The following is a 17,095-nucleotide window of genomic DNA, read 5'->3' as shown; positions in this document are numbered from 1 at the left end:
CGGCGACTAAGGCTCTACAGTTGTTTCTACACCTTAATGCATCCTAGAACACAAGTGGTTGAAAGCTGAGGTAGAAGATCCTTGTTGTTAAAGTGGATTTATTTCCTGTGTATAAATAAAGTCTAAGGCTCTCAGGAATTAAGATTTGTTACTTACTTCAGCTGGTGTGTTGTTAATTTGACCAACGTCTTAGAAAATATAAAGAAACCCCAGTCTTGGCAAATGAGAGTCATTCGTCACAATATGTCCCTTCACTTGCTATGTCCTTGCAAAATAATTTCAAGGAATAATAACAATGTACAAAGAATTGCCTTCCATTTACTAAATTCATAAAAAAAAAAAAAAATCGAAGGATCCAAGGCCAACTGGCTTTATAGAAAGATTTTTAACACAGTAAAGAGTCTTCCAGCAGCTGGCCATTGTGAAGCCCTGGATACATGATGTAATATCGCAGCTACACATTTTTAGAGATAAAAAGCCTCAGCAGGAAGAAGAAAGCTGAAGATGAATCTGTTTTTAATATGACATTGGGATTTATGTTTAGATTGATGTCCCTCTAGAAAAACAAATCTATACAAGTTGCCATATTTGACAAGCAAATATATTTTTGCTTTTCTTACATGTCAATGTTAGTGATATATATATATGTATATATATATATTTTTTTTTTTTTACTCATTTGTATTTTTTTAAGCTTATTAAAAAATGCAACCATGTATGAGGTATATGCATGCAATGTAGTAAATGTACAGTATATAGCACAGGTGTCAAACTCGTAGCCCTCCAGCTGTTGCAAAAATACAATTCCCATGATGCCTGGACAGCCAAAGCTTTAGTTTTCCAGGCATGATGGGAATTGTAGTTTTGCAACAGCTGGAGAGCCACAGTTTGCCCCCCCCCCACCCCCCCGGTATATAGTCTTTGGAATATTGCAAGTAAAATGGGTCTTACACATTTTACAGAGGAAATATATAAAGGCCACAGTGAACAGGTGAGAACTAGAGATGAGCGAACCGGTTCGGCCGGTATGGGATCTGGTTCTGATTTTTCCAAAAGTCCGAGTCCAGTCGGATTCGGATTTTTGGAAGTCCACTCCAATTTTTTTTTCTTGCTTTCTAAAATGTCAGCCGCCATTTTAGAAAGCAGGAAGTGTTCTGGGCGGGAAAAGCGCTTTCCCATGATGCCCGGAACACATCCAATCAGCAGGGATATTGCACTAGCCCACCCCCTGTGTGACGTCGGTATTGCTTTAAGAGGAGCGATCACATGACCGCATAAGGCAGTCTGCACAGAGAGAGGGAGAAGACTGTTAGCAGTGCACAGGGCTCGTCAGTGACAAAATGCTGCTGCTGCACTGAGAAGATATTGTACAAAAGCAAAGACAAAAAGATTAATAGGAAAGCGGACAGGAGAAACATATAGTGATTGAGAGAGAAAAATAGAAAGGGCGAAAGATAGCTAGCTAGATAGATTAGGCATAGGAGAGCAAAGGGTGCACAGAACAAAAATTCTATACAGATATCCAAGTACTATACTGTAACCCTTGCGAGTGTATAGAACATAGGTGTTTTCCTGAGGCACAAATATATGCCTCGTGCATGTGTGTAGAATAAAACTCCAAAAAAAAGTGCTATACAGATATACAAGTACTATAGTTGGATCCTTGAGAGAGTGTATATGACAGGTGTTTTCCTGAGGCACAAATATACCTCGTGCATGTGTGTAGAATAAAACCTTTTTCCTGCATAGACCCTGTAATGGTGAATTTCCTGCATAGACCATGTAATGGTGAATATTGAAGTCTAAAAAAAAATTGACTTTGAGATATTGAAAAGATAATGATGTTACTGACATGTAGAGCCCTAAATTCAACCAAATACACTACCCCCGTATCATATAGATGCTTTAAACTATGAAATCCGAGGAAATCCGAAATTCGGTCAAACCGAACTTTTAAAAAAAAAATCTGGAAGTGCGGTTGGAACGAACTTTTGAAAAGTTCACTCATCTCTAGTCAGAACTGTTGCATCTCAAAATCACAGAATCAAATCACCCGTCTTATTCTCATAGTACAATATTCCCCATAACATATAGGGGGACATTTATCATTCAAAAAAGTTGTATTTTTTGCCGGAAAATGGCCAGATGGGAATAAATTTATTTGCAAATGGCCGTTTTGGGAATAAATTTTCGCATCGGGACATTTTCTGCTCGCTACGCCAGGGGGGCGGGGAGGGTGTGTGTAGGGTGTGGAACGGGGGGTGCGGACTCTGGGTCCACTTAATTTATCCTTTTTCACACCGGAAAATGATAAGGAAACCTACGCCACTGGTGCACATGGAATTTATGTAGAGGCAGTGCGACTCTACATAAATAAGCAAAGTGTTGGGGATGCGGGGACAATTTTAAGCCCGGCACAGAAAAAGAAAATAAATGTCCCCCATAATGTCCATTTTAGTCCAGATAAAGAAAAATCCTAGAAGAAAAACATGTGGGCAATGGTTATGTAGACAGTGGAACAGCTGGTTGTGGCAATCAGTTAGCATATATTTCAGTGTAAAGCTAGGCTCACACTATGTAAAAATGACGTCCATCTTCCATAACAACGAGCGTCATTGTGGAAATAACGACCTCTCAAAAATACAATGATGCCCATTGTTATGCAAAACGATCATCATTTTTACATAGTGTAAACCTAGTCTATGTTAAGAAATTAAATATGCGATTTCATTGGTTGTTTAGAGGAAGTGTCCCTCTGCAAGGCTATGCTACCACTTTAGGAACATATAAGGTAAAGGCAGCCGTCTCCTTAAATAGACAGCCGCTAATAAAAAAAAACTCTGCACTGCACTGTGTTTTATACATACTGCTACTGCATATTGTTATATTCTTACTGTCCATCCTCCTATTCCACATCTTTCCCTTCATCCTTTCTATTTCCCAGTTAAAATGGCACACTCTGAGTCTGTTTTTTTTTTAAATTAATATTGTATATACAAGTTAAAATTTTCATGTCTATGTATGTTTGATATGTATGTTTGATATACTTGCACTTATAGTACAGTATGTAGCATGCTTTGTTTTTGTTTGATGTTCTTATCAAACTTATCAAAAATGTAATGTGAAAAAAAAAGTCCTTTGTTAATTTTCACTTCCTTGGGGACCTAAGGTGGCTCTGCAAAATCTGTTCCTTGGGGACCTCTAGACATTATGGTTATAATACATATGTTCATAGTGACTAAAACAAAAATAGCTTCAAACTGGAAGAGCACCAAAGTTCCTACTATTTCGGAAATATAAAATAGAATAAACTACTGTATAATGGAACAAGCTGTTACCAGCAGAATGCTTCATCCATCTCATTTTCAAAAGAACTAGGAAAAATGGATATCATCAGGACACTTTGCTAAGTAAACCAGTGAAGTTATGGGCTGTGCAATCATCAACAGTCGTTATTAGTCAGTTTTAGATTGCTTAAGCTCTGAATTTTATTAAGTTTTACACGGTAGTTGTGGGAAATGATTCTCTAATTGTCCACAAGTGCTCTTACTGAATTATCTAAGCCTTACTTATTTCTCCTTCCCTCCTTTAAGGGAAATATACAAAATTTCCAATTGCATTAACAGCACGCCTTAGCTTACAGTACCTATTGTATATAGATTGTCCAGCAGCAGGGCAGAGTCAGCACCTGGCTTACCAGGACAAGTGCCTACCATCAGTACCTCCAGTGGCCCGCCTGTGATGGATAATAATGTGGACTCCACATCTGATCTCACTGCAGCTGCACATCGCTGGACGATTTATGTTGCCCTAGGTCAGTATCGATGAGCAGTATCGATGAGCGCGCTAAAAATAAAAACTAAACTTACCTCCCACACGCCCCCCCCCCCCCCCATTGCTGCAGGTCCCCTGATGCACACTATACTACTATATGGGGGCACAGAGGATGCCTATACTGTATTCTGCGAGTTGTGGCCAGGAGACATCTTAATGATAGCCTGAACCAGATGCAAAAGAAAAGGAAAAGTGAGCAAATCCAATTAGAGAAGGTGCCCCCAGAGAGTTACTGAATGTAACTGTACTGTAATCACTTATATGATGTGCAGAGTCTGTGTACCATTGATATCTACCTCTAAATGGCTCAGTGTATTGGGGATATTTGTACAGTGGATGTTGGTTTTATTGTCGCTATATCATTTGCTCCACAAATGGGGCTGCTGAGGCTCTGTTGCCCAAGGGCCCACAAAAACCTTAAGCTGGCACTGTTCAGCAGGATTGATCTGTGAGACTAAATCCCCAGTAATAATTCTGCAGAATTGAGAATTTAGAAGGTTCCCTAATTGGGGAAAATATTGATTGTGTCAAAAGGGATTAAAGGTATATTCCAAGTTAAACAAACCCTCACAATCTCTTACTTGTCCCCTATTTTGTGTAAAAGTTAGTTTTTCTTAAAATATCCCTTTAAGTAAAACTATTTAGCCTTCACTCAAGGAGTTCAATACAAAGTAGGGGCCTCTTAAACAGTTGATTCAGTGGCAGTGCCCCTGTTTAGAACACAATATAAATGAGCCTTAGCTGTGGCATAATTGTAATCTCCATTTGGGACAGCCAAAGAGCACAACTACCTCTAGGGTAAAAGTCACGTCCACCCATAGGTTGAGTTCTTGATTTTTAAAGGGTCTGTGAACACATCCAACTTCTTCCCGAAGCTGAGTAATCCAATTCAAAATGTCAAACTCATATTTTATAGATTTGTTACGCACAGATTGATCTATTTCAAGCATTTATTTCTTGTAATGTTGATGATTATGGTTTATAGCTAATTAAAACCTAGAAGGCAGTATCTCAGGATATACCTGCTGCGTGGGACTGGGGTGGATGAGTATCGCTTTTTTTTATTTTTACCACAATAAAATAAAAAATGATCATATAAGAATATGTATTTATTATATTATGAGACTGTTAAAGATATAGTATACCATCCAGTTTTTTTCTGTTGTTTAAAGTGGCCCATTCTAGTTCTCTCCCCTGATGTTCAGAAAGCTATAGTTAACTTATCAGACGTCAAAACATAGCGTAGAATGCTTTTACTGATGTAATAAAGCTTTTGTACCTGTGAAAACTGACACTTTAAGAAAACATACCCAAAACAGCAGTGATGGAGGGATGTAGGTATCCCATGAGTGGGGGTGGATTAGCATTGTTTTCCTCTGCTACACTGTGCTTATCATTCCTTAGTTATCCCAAAATACACAAGGTGTATAAAAAACGGCTCAAGGTATGTTTGTTAATCGTGTGCCAAATAAATTCAGTTGAAAAATAAAGCAAAAAATATGCAAAACTTTAAATTTTTCAAACAATTTTGATCTTGTAACATTTGTATTCTAAGATAAGTTTAGATTGACATATATAATTGGGTTAAACTGTAGTACAAATTGCTTGACCTGTGTAGGACTTGAGCCAAATATCTAATTATAGTGCTTGAAAAGCACTATATTGTAATCCGTATTCTTCTTCTTCTTCCGTTACTTCTTCTTGTTGTTCCAGCTATTTTTCTGCGTGTAATACAGCCCGAACCGCTTTACGCACAGACTCCGTTCAAACTGCGTTTCGAAGCCCTCGGCGGTGTGTGGTGTGCTATTTTTCGTTTCTATCAGATTTGTCGTTTTTAAGAAATTTACGTTTAAAGACCCCAAATTTCCCATAGAAAATAATGTCCCATTGCAAATAATGGCCACACTCTAACCGCTGACAGCCAATCACAGCACATATGCAAATAGCTGAGATATAGCAGCTAAGGTCTTGTCAGGCAATGTATCACACCATCCACAGTCACATGTCCACTATTGGCCAATAGAAGATGTAATATATGGAAGGTCCTTAACGATTTTGTCTCACTGACATGAGTAAGATTGTCATGGTAACTGAGCAATGATCTTTACCATTAAAAGTACCCAGATCGCTCTTAAAGGGACCCAGGTCGCCCTTAAAGGAACACAAGTCACTCTTAAAGGGACCCAAGTCGCTCTTAAAGGGACGGGAGCCATGTCGCTCTTAAAGTGACCCAAGTCGTACTTAAAAGGTACCCAAGTCGCTCTTAAAGGGGCGGGACCCAAGTCGCTCTTAAAGGGTCCCATGTAGCTCTTAAAGGGATCCAAGTCGCTCTTAAAAAGGACGGGACCCAAGTTGCTCTTAAACGGTTGGGACGCATGTTGCTCTTAAAGGGATCCAAGTCACTCCAAAAGGTATGGGACCCATGTCGCTCTTAAAGAGACCCATGTTGCTAAAGCGACCCAGGTCCCTTTAAGAGCAACCCGGGTCCCTTTAAGAGCGAACTGGGTCCCTTTATGAGCGACCTGGGTCCCTTTAAGAGCGACCTGGGTCCTTTTAAGAGCGAAATATGTCCCTTCAAGAGCGAAATATGTCCCTTTAAGAGCGACCTGGGTCCCTTTAAGAGCGACCTGGGTCCCTTTAAGAGCGAAATGGATCCCTTTAAGAGCGACCTGGGTCCCTTTAAGAGCGAAATATGTCCCTTTAAGAGCAAAATGGGTCCCTTTAAGGGCGACCCGGTCCATTTAAGAGCGACCTAGGTCCCTTTAAGAGCGACCTGGGTCCCTTTAAGAGCGACCTGGGTCCTTTTAAGAGCGAAATATGTCTGTTTAAGAGCAAAATGGGTCCTTTTAAGAGCGACCTGGGTCCCTTTAAGAGCTAAATATGTCCCTTTAAGAGCGAAATATGTCCATTTAAGAGTGACCTGGGTCCCTTTAGGAGCGAAATTGGTCCCTTTAAGAGCGAAATGGGACCCTTTAAAGGGGTAGTGCGGCGGTAAAAAATTATTTACAGAATAACACACATTACAAAGTTGTACAACTTTGTAATGTATGTTATGTCTGTGAATGGCCCCCTTCCCCGTGTCCCACCACCCCCCCCCGTGTACCCGGAAGTGTAGTGCTTTATACATACCTGATCCGTGCCGACACGCGTCCGTCATCAGCCGCTGAGCCGCGATTGGCCGAGCACAGTTATGCTCAGCCAATCGCGGCTGAGCAGCTGATGACGCGGCCGACACTCGGGAAGATCGAAGGTGTTCGGGCCGGCCGGCCGAAGATGACGTTTGCCACAAGATGGCGGACGCGCGTCGGCACGGATCAGGTATGTATAAAGCACTACACTTCCGGGTACACGGGTGGGGGTGGTGGGACACGGGGAAGGGGGCCATTCACAGACATAACATACATTACAAAGTTGTATAACTTTGTAATGTGTGTTATTCTGTGAATAATTTTTTACCGCCGCACTACCCCTTTAAGAGCAACCTGGGACCCTTTAAGAGCGAAATGGGTCCCTTTAAGAGCGACCCGGGTCCCTTTAAGAGTGACCTGGGTTCCTTTTAAGAGCGACCTGGGTCCCTTTAAGAGAGATCTGGGTCCCTTTAAGAGTGAAATGGGTCGCTTTAAGAGCGACCTGGGTCCCTTTAAGAGCAAAATAGGTCCCTTTAAGAGCAAAATATGTCCCGTTAAGAGCAAAATATGTCCCTTTAAGAGCAAAATGGGTCCTTTTAAGAGCGACCTAGGTCCCTTTAAGAGCGACCCGGTCCCTTTAAGAGCGACCTAGGTCCCTTTAAGAGCGTCCTGGGTCTTTTTAAGAGCGAAATATGTCCGTTTAGGAGCGAAATGGGTCCCTTTAAGAGCAACCTGGGTCCCTTTAAGAGCGATCTGGGTCCCTTTAATAGCAACCTGGGTCCCTTTAAGAGCGATCTGGGTCCCTTTAAGAGTGAAATGGGTCGCTTTAAGAGCGACCTGGGTCCCTTTAAGAGAGAAATGGGTCCCTTTAAGAGTGACCTGAGTCCCTTTAAGAGCGAAATATGTCCCGTTAAGAGCTAAATATGTCCGTTTAGGAGCGAAATGGGTCCCTTTAAGAGCAACCTGGGTCCCTTTAAGAGCGATCTGGGTCCCTTTAATAGCAACCTGGGTCCCTTTAAGAGCGATCTGGGTCCCTTTAAGAGAGAAATGGGTCCCTTTAAGAGTGACCTGGGTCCCTTTAAGAGCGAAATGGGTCCCTTTAAGTGTGAAAAGGGCCCCATTAAGAGCGACCTGGGTCCCTTTAAGAGTGAAATTGGTCCCTTTAAGAGTGATCTGGGTCCCTTTAAGAGCGAAATGGGTCCCATTAAGAGCGACCTGGATCCATTTAAGAGCGACTTGGGTCCCTTTAAGAACGACCTGGGTCCCTCTAAGAGCGACCTGGGTCCCTTTAAGAGCGAAATGGGTCTCTTTAAGACGGACATGGGTCCCTTCAAGAGCGACCTGGGTCCCTTTAAGGTCCCCAGGTTGCTCAAAAAGGGACCCATGTCGCTCTTAAAGGGATAGGAGCCAAGTTGCTCTTAAAGGGATGGGACCCAAGTCGCTCTTAAAGGGACGGCACCCAGGATTAAAGTTAAAAGGAAGTCACTGGTAAAGGGGCGCTCTTTTCAAGCACTATGTATTTCCCTGGAAATGCATATCTAGTTTATAAATGAAAACTTCATGAGGTGATGTTCCCACAACATCTATTTATGCAAAATAATGGCCATTATTTTATAATGATGGATGTCATTAATGATCAAGATAATTATTTACTGTCATCATTATCAAGCAATGGCCATAATTTTACCTAAAAAATACTTTATGGTGGCCCCCCCCCCCCCCCTTTTCTCTTTCCCTTTTGTATGATCTGAATATTTGTTAGTTTTATTTGTTATGGAAGTTTAGTACGTTATATATATATAGGCTTGGTGATGTGGCCAAAAAATTTTAATCTCTTGTGGCCAGAGGCAGAATCCTGCCTGCAGCCACAAGAAAGACTGGCAGAGCAGAGAGCCAATGGCTGTTTGCTCTGTCAGTCAGTCTACTGCCCATTAGGAGCCTTATGGATAAATACATAGGTGCAGGAGAAGACTACCTTCTGCTTAACCCCTTATGTACTGCAGTGTGTAAGTGACCAAAAGTTCAGAAGAGAAGGAGATCTCTGCTTTACTGCTGGTGCACTGATAACCCCTGACCTTTGCTCATTTTCCTACTTGATTGCAGGCAGCCAAGAACAGAGGTCAGGGGTTATCAGAGCAGTGAAGCAGAGATCTCTTTGTCTTCTGCTTGTTAACCCTTTTTTGTGTTGCAGCATGTAAGTAAACATTTGGTCACTTACACACGGCAGTAGATAAGGGGTTAAGCAGAAGGAAACAAGATGGCTCTTATCTTCTTTCCTGGGCCCCACTGCTGCACGGGCCCCATAGCAGCTGTCTACCCTGCCTCTATGGTAGCTAGGCCACTGCTAATGTAAAATCATTGTTAATTGTTGGCAATCATCATTAATTGTTCACAAGTCTTTAGCTATGTTCACCCAACATCAAAAAAAGAGAATAGGCGTCCGCTTTTCCTATTTAAATAGACGTCCATTATTGCTGTGATTTAACTGACGGCAATACAATGCATTGAATTCAATGGTATGACGGAAATCCAACGCACACAGTGAATAAAACGACAGATGTTATCTGCGCGGACATCAAAATAATGATCAATTATTTTCGGACGTCTTTTGCAGACGTTATTTTTTAAATGTTTGGACACAGTTTTTATTTTTTTACTGTCCTTTCTCTGTTTTTACTATTAAATTCAATGGACTTTTCAATTTAAGACACACCCAAAGGCCAATTTGTCCACCTACACCAGAATAATGGACCAACAGCTGTCAGCCAATCCTCAAAATAACGGACGTCTTTTTGGACTCAAAATGATGGACATCATTTGAAAAATTGTTAATGGACAAGAAAAAACATTGTGGGAACATAGTCTTTCAGTGGAAACACTTGTCATTCGGTCATTTGTAGAGATCAGTACTATATTATGGTTGAATTAACAACTTTTCATAGCGATTTATCTTTTCGTCTAAAATCATCACTTTTTGTTCACTAAACAACCACTTAGGTGATTTTTCTGTATGTGTAAAAGAACCCTTAGGCTGCATTCCCACGTTCCGTGATCCTGACGGATCACAGACGTGGAATGCATGTACCGGAGTCCCCCCGCACCCGGACAGCATTTGTAATTAGATGCTGGGAGTGGGGGAGACTGTATTCATAAGCGCCGCACTGTAATGAATCAGCCGCGCGGTGCTGTTACTACAGCGCGGCGCTTATGAATACAGTCTCCCCCTCTCCCAGAATCTAATTACAGATGCTGTCCGGGCACGGGGGGACTCCGGTACATGCATTCCACGTCCGTGATCTGTCAGGATCACGGAACGTGGGAATGCAGCCTTAGCCATGCTGCTGGGGCTGCGGGGGTCATGGCAGTGATGTTTACTTACCTGTCCCCCTCACCCAGTGGCCTGATAGACTTATTATGGAACCGCATGTTTGTAGATTGCTGCAAGCTGAGGATTGAAATACACTACTGCATGCTTCTCCAGGCTCATACTCCTGATCAATGGGGGTCTAAGACCCCGAGCAATCAAAATGTTTCCCTTTTTATGTGTTGTATGTTACCTACCAAAAAATGAAAAAAAAAAGAGAGTAAAATATATAAATAATATGGATAAATATGATGATTATGATAAATCAATAAATGATAAAACTACAAAATACAAAAAAATACTAAATATGTTTTTATTTATTTTATTTTCATATTTTATTTCAATAACTAAATGTACTCATGTTTACTAAGCGAAGACCAGTATAATTAAAGTGCAAAGGAAATAATTTTTCATGGTAAGAGCTGAAGCACTAAAGACCTTGGGAATAGTGAGAGTGAAAATATATTACTTCCTTATGGGTAACATGGTAACAATTGTTGTAAGGCTAAGGCCAAGTTCTTCCTTTTAGAATCAGAGTAATCCTCCATAAATAATATATAATTCCTGGTAATTGCACGGCTGTCCTGCAGATGTATGGTGTAATGTGGTTTTTTTTCAACATCTTGCTTAGCTGTTGCAATGACTATTCTGGCTCAGCCGTCTGGTAACCCTGTGTAGCAAGTCGTGTCCTGATCATTATGTGAGTGGCCTTGTGTGTTGAAAACAGTTCTCCCTTTATACAGAAAGCAATGTCCCCTTCACGCCATTCACACCATTCACTTGTTCAGAAACAGTTGTTCAGATTGTTTAATTCAGCCCGGCATGGTAATCCAGCAACTGCTGTTTTTAGACAGGTGCTGGGATCAAACATGCTCAGTAAACGGGAACATCTGGCCTGGAAGTGATAATAGCCTCTTTGACTTTGTGAATCGTATGAGAAATATTAACTTTTTATGTTAATTCTTGCAATTAACTCTGCATTATTTAATGTGTTGAAATACTGAAAAAGTATGTTAAACTCCCCTTTATAACACAGTTACTTTCAGATATTATTATATGTAAGATATTACATATTATTAGCAGATATTATTACAAGCCAAATGAATCCAATCCCCGAATTTGTATTGTAAATTCTATTATTGTATATCTTTCAATAGAACACAAATGACTATTCCATTCATTTTTATTGATTAATCTGGTCTGGAATTTATGTTTTTGTTGAAATGTGTAGATGATATCATACTATTGCAAGTCATAACCGATAATCTCAATGTCACTCATGGGCCTTATGAAGGTAACTAGATTTTATGATAAATAAAAGAATGTACAGCAGAACAAACAAAACAAGTGGGTGGAAACAAGAGTCAATGGCCCAGATTTTTTTTTTTTTATATTGGAATTGTCACTTTCTTGCATCTGAGACAGATTTATTAGGGTATGTTCACACACTTTGGCGTTTCATTGAGTTACAGTAATAAAGGATGGCTGGATGGCAATTAAATTATTAATAATTGCAATTAATAGATGTATTTTCATTGGTTGACTGCATGTGTTAACACAGCCTTGTCTGTCTTAGGCTGTGTTCACACAACATACTATTTTTGAATAGAACGATTGTTGTTTTCTAGAGATGAGCGAACCTTGAGCATGCTCGAGTTGATCCGAACCCGAACTTTCGGCATTTGATTAGCGGTGGCTGCTGAAGTTGGATAAAGCCCTAAGGCTATGTGGAAATCATGGATATAGTCATTGGCTGTATCCATGTTTTACAGACAACCTTAGAGCTTTATCCAAGTTCAGCAGCCCCAGCTAATCAAATACCAAACGTTCGGGTTCGGATCGACTCGAACCCGAACCCTGTTCGCTCATCTCTATTGCTTTCCATTAAAACGGCTCTATTGGCCGTTCTTTTCATACTGCAATAAAAAAGCATTGAAGTCAATGAAGCAACAGCTGTTATTCCACTGACTTCAGTGCATTTCATTGTAGTTTTAATGGAAAACAGCGGTCGATCTTTTAAAAAATAGTATTTTGTGTGAAAATAGTCTGAACCAAAAATGAGGGTGTTTTTTTACAAATGAAATCTAGCACCAAATTATTCCTTATGAAAGGTATGTAAGTGGCAGACATGTTTGGGGCACAACAAACCAAAAGAATAAAAATGCTAAATGTAGGTAATTGCTTGTATACCATGCACACATCATATATAGATACATATCCTGTATAAACAAATACATAGTCAGCACTTAAGAAAAGATAGAGATAAGGCGGCACTCCAAGATTTCAATGAATAAGCCAGTGAATTTATTCACCCATCTTGTGCAATACAATGTTTCAGTTTCCCAATGAAACCTTTTTCAAGCAACACATGAACACATGAATTCCCGGCTGCTACACAACCTGCCAGACCCAATAAATTCAGCTAGCAGGGCACAACTAGAAAGTATCTGTGCGAGGGTTTGATAAGCTTTTATGGGAGGGGAAAGAGAGATAGGGACAGTACTCTTTCTCCACCTAAGTGGCGAAGCAGGTGGGACATGGCTAAAGGCCCTATATCACAGAGGCCGATTTGGCCCATTATCACTCTGTGTATTAGAGTCAATGATTCGCCAATAACAACTAACATCAGCTGATGATATCTTTTGGTCCCCACCTAAAATCATCATCCGCTGACCATGTAAAAAAAAATAATAACCGTATGTATTACCTCTTCAAACTCTTGGTGTTCTTCGGCCCTCTGTTTGCTTCTCAGAGCCACCGCTGTAGCTTCAGAGCAGGTCTCTGAACTGACAGGCCGCTCAGTCAAACACTGGCCACAGCGGTCCCAGCCAGTGATTGGCTGGGCAGCCTGTGAGCTCAGAGACTGTTCTGAAGCGAGCAGAGAGCAAAAGAACACTGGGAGCGTGTATACAGTTTAGCAATGTCCGTGCAGCAATGGGTCTTATCAGGCTGTGTAATAGGTTCAGAATGAATAACATTGTGGGTATGGAGGATCTCATGTCTCCTATACCCACTAGCGGACCATAATAGGTCCGTTTCGGGCGGCAGCCCGAGGCCCTGAGTAGAGATGAACAGACTTTTTCGGATTTCTGGTTCGTGAGAACCAGAATGATCAGCGTTGGATTCCCGCTGTCTGCTCGCTCCGTGCAGCGGGTGGATACCTCCTAAGGAACGCCTTGAAAACTAAGATACAGCCATTGGCATTGGCTGTATCCCAGTTTTCCAGGCGTTCCCTAGGAGGTATCCACCCGCTGCACAGAGCGAGCAGACAGCGGGAATACAACGCCGATCATAGGGTTCTCCCGAAAATCGCTGCTTTTTACTGCAATTTCACACAAATCAAGGCAAAACTGCAGCCAGGAGACAATGCAGTAACATTAGAGAATATATTGAAAGACCTTATGATGTGACAATGATGTCACCACAGGTCCTTTACAGGCTGCATTATGGAGGAAAAAGACTTAAGTTAGTGCTGCCATAGTTACAGTGGGTTGGGGGGTCCCAAGCTTGGTGAACAGCCCGGGGCCCATATTAAAGTTAATCGGCCCTCTGCCTACACCAAACACCACTTACATGTTTTACTCCAAACAGGTACCAACTTTCCCTGTATTTGGATCCTTTCTTGTCTGTCCCTTTTTTCTTGTTCCCTCTTTCCCTCTCTGTTTTATAGTTTTTCTTCCCTTCTTCCTTGGTTATCTTTCCCCAACATTTCTATTCTGGCTCGTATATGCTGGTCTCTTCAGGATCATTCCACATTTTCCCCTGGCAGCACCCACAGCTCCCTTGAGATCTGGTCTCACATTATCTTGCTTTCCATTGCCGTTTCCCTTGTTCCCTCCTTTGTTGTATATAAATTGAAGAGCTACTGTGGGTTGGCAGACTTCCTTGGCCAGTTGTCATGGTTTCTCAAATGACAATCTTTATATCTATATGATATGTCTGTTTTCTTGTAATGATGCATTATTCTCATCAGTTCTCCGCTGTGATGTTACTGCTGCCTATTGGCTATTTGTTAATGAATAAAGAATAATAAAGAAATAAAATGTTGGTATAAAAACCAATCAGTAATTTGTGAATTTGCTACAAAAAAGTAAAGCTATTTTCTTTTGGGACCTTACCATCATTAAAATAAGAAAGTATTGCACACAAACTACTGTGACTACTAATTATAGCAGATGTAATGCCCTTTGTTGGTGAGGAACAATAAGGGAGGTAGTTTTCCCATATGTGATCATATGTTGCACAGACTTTCCCGTCATGCAGTTGCAGGTCCGTACTAGGACCTGCCGTTTTTTTGCGGCATGGATCATGGTCCTGTAACATGTATGGAATGTGTGAATGGGGACATTTAGATGAATGGGTCCGTAGTGCTGTCCATAATTGCCGGTCTGCAATTACGGACACACTACGGAACGTGTGAATGCAGAGAATGTAGAGAAAACTGAAGTCCTGATTTAATTTTCACTAGTTAAAAAATATCCACTAGAATCTTCTTGGTCATTATGGGCACAAGCGCTTTGTTTTTTTTTAACTGAGCATTGACCAGTTTTGTTTGAAAATTGCACATTTATGAGGTGTCCAAAAATTTACATTGGTAGGCTATGTTCACATGTCGTAAGAGACCGGCCGTTCCGTGACTCAGCCGGAAGATCAGTACTGCAGTACCGGCCAGATGACCTTTCACACTGCAGAGTTCTGTTGCGGGCGCATCTGAGCGCGCCCGCATCAGAACTTCCCACAGCACACTATGAAGCCGCTCTCTTCATAGTGTGCACTGACAGGGCTTTCTGCGGCCGCTATTTACTGAATAGCGGCCGCCGAAAACTGACATGTCAGTTTTCTATGGCATCGCGAGAGATCCTGGCCGGAGCGTATACTATGTGTATACGCTCCGGCCGGGATCGCATAGAAGATAAGTGTGTCCTTTAATACAAAGAGCGGCTGACTGCAACAACAGCTGTACCTTTACGAAAAGATATGCTGTGGGAACATAGCCTTTTACTAAATTAACTGTTCTTAATATTTGTCCAGCCCTCTCATTACGATTCCCTCTGCCCTAGTACCAAAGTTCATAGTTTCATACAGTTAATAAAATTTCATTTTTTAACTTTCATTCGTTTAACTTTGCCGCACAGAAAAATTCTGCATGCAAAATTTCTGTGTCTGGATATGTGTGCTGGACTAGTACACAAAGTGCTTAAAGGGGTTATACAGGCTTAGAATAACATGGCCATTTTCTTTTAAAAATTCACCTCTTCTTTCCTCAATTTGGATGTGTTTTTGCAGCTAAGTTCTACTGAAGTAAAGGATTATTGTAATACTAATCACAACCTGAGGACAGGGGATAGCACTGTTTTTGGAAGAAAGTAGACGTGTTTTTGTAATCCTGGATTACCCCTTTAACTTTATTATCAAGAGTATTGATATGTGAGGGTTAGGGAACTCCTCAAGACTCCTCAAATGGAAGCACGGAGATTACTGAGTACTAACTATATCTTGTACCTCACAAGATGTTTAAAAATAAGATATAATATAGAAGTTGGCTCTTTTAGAATGCATTCACATATTTCAGTTGTGAAAGTCCAGCTGATTTATGGCGACTCATAATACCATGACCCAGAGCTGCTAAATGGTAATAGCAGTGGGCTAACTGGTGTTTTGAATGGGCACTTGTCATGGTGCCCAGAATTGGTTATGCCCACCCCTAGGTATACTAGCACTAGGCTTTGTAAAAGGTAGCACAGTGTCTGGGTGCAGGTACAGTGTATAGTAATGAACAGAGTCCAGCACAAGAATAACACTTTACAGAGCAAATCTTCAGTGCAATAGAGTTAAGACTTTAGGAAGGTAAAAGTATGCCAAAAATAATCACAAAAAATACAATAGAGCACATTTACTAAGGAGTCTAAATTGTGTTTCTCTTCTATTAAGGATTAATGTATTTTGTTCCAATATCTTGTGATTGATTTATTAAAATGCCATAGTGAATGCATCATAATAAAAAGTCTCAAAAAAGGTTGCACAATTGTGGCTAAAAGTTAAAAATTGTGCAAACATATTCACCTGGTATTGACCAGACGTAAGCCTGCACCAGTTTGTGTGACTTTAAAAAAAAAAAAACTCAAATGATAAATTGGGCCCTAATACCGGATTATGCAAATATTTGGATAAATACTCAAAACAGACAGATGGGCAAAAAATCCAATTACTTACCTAAAAATGGGTGCAAAGCCCTTAATAAATCTCCCCCAAAGTGCTTTTTCTTGATGGACAACACTGAACATTTAGCTTGGGTGCTTGAAGTGCAAATAGTAGTTAACTTGAGTAGAATAGGATAAGCAGTGTAGGTTGAGTAGAATAGGTTGAGGTGCTGTATTGGGGCCTTGCCTATATAGTACAGTACTCTGCTGGGATGACTTGTAGTGTGACTTTGTGTAGGTGAAGAATCTCGTATTCACAGTTACATATAAGAAGAGAAGAAGACTGTCTTTTGCCAGAAGAGCCCACTGAGTGTCAGTTCTGGTAGTACGAGTCCCAGGTTTGGACGACGGGGTCAGCTAACCTCTCAAGGTTCCCCTAGTAGGCTGAGCAAGTTCCAATGGAGTACTTTGGCTTAAGCTCTTTGCTCCACTGCGGCTCAATCCTAGACAGATGGATTGTCCTTACAATATAGACAATCCCAGGCATAGGTGAGGTTGATCCCAGGTGACAGTTACCCCACCTTTGAGTTTATCACTGCATAGTTTTCTCTCACAGACTCTCACAAAAC

This window comes from Dendropsophus ebraccatus, chromosome 6 (genome assembly GCF_027789765.1).
Source record: "Dendropsophus ebraccatus isolate aDenEbr1 chromosome 6, aDenEbr1.pat, whole genome shotgun sequence".
In the NCBI taxonomy this organism is placed as follows: domain Eukaryota; kingdom Metazoa; phylum Chordata; class Amphibia; order Anura; family Hylidae; genus Dendropsophus; species Dendropsophus ebraccatus.
Note: the sequence above shows the minus strand (reverse complement) of the source record.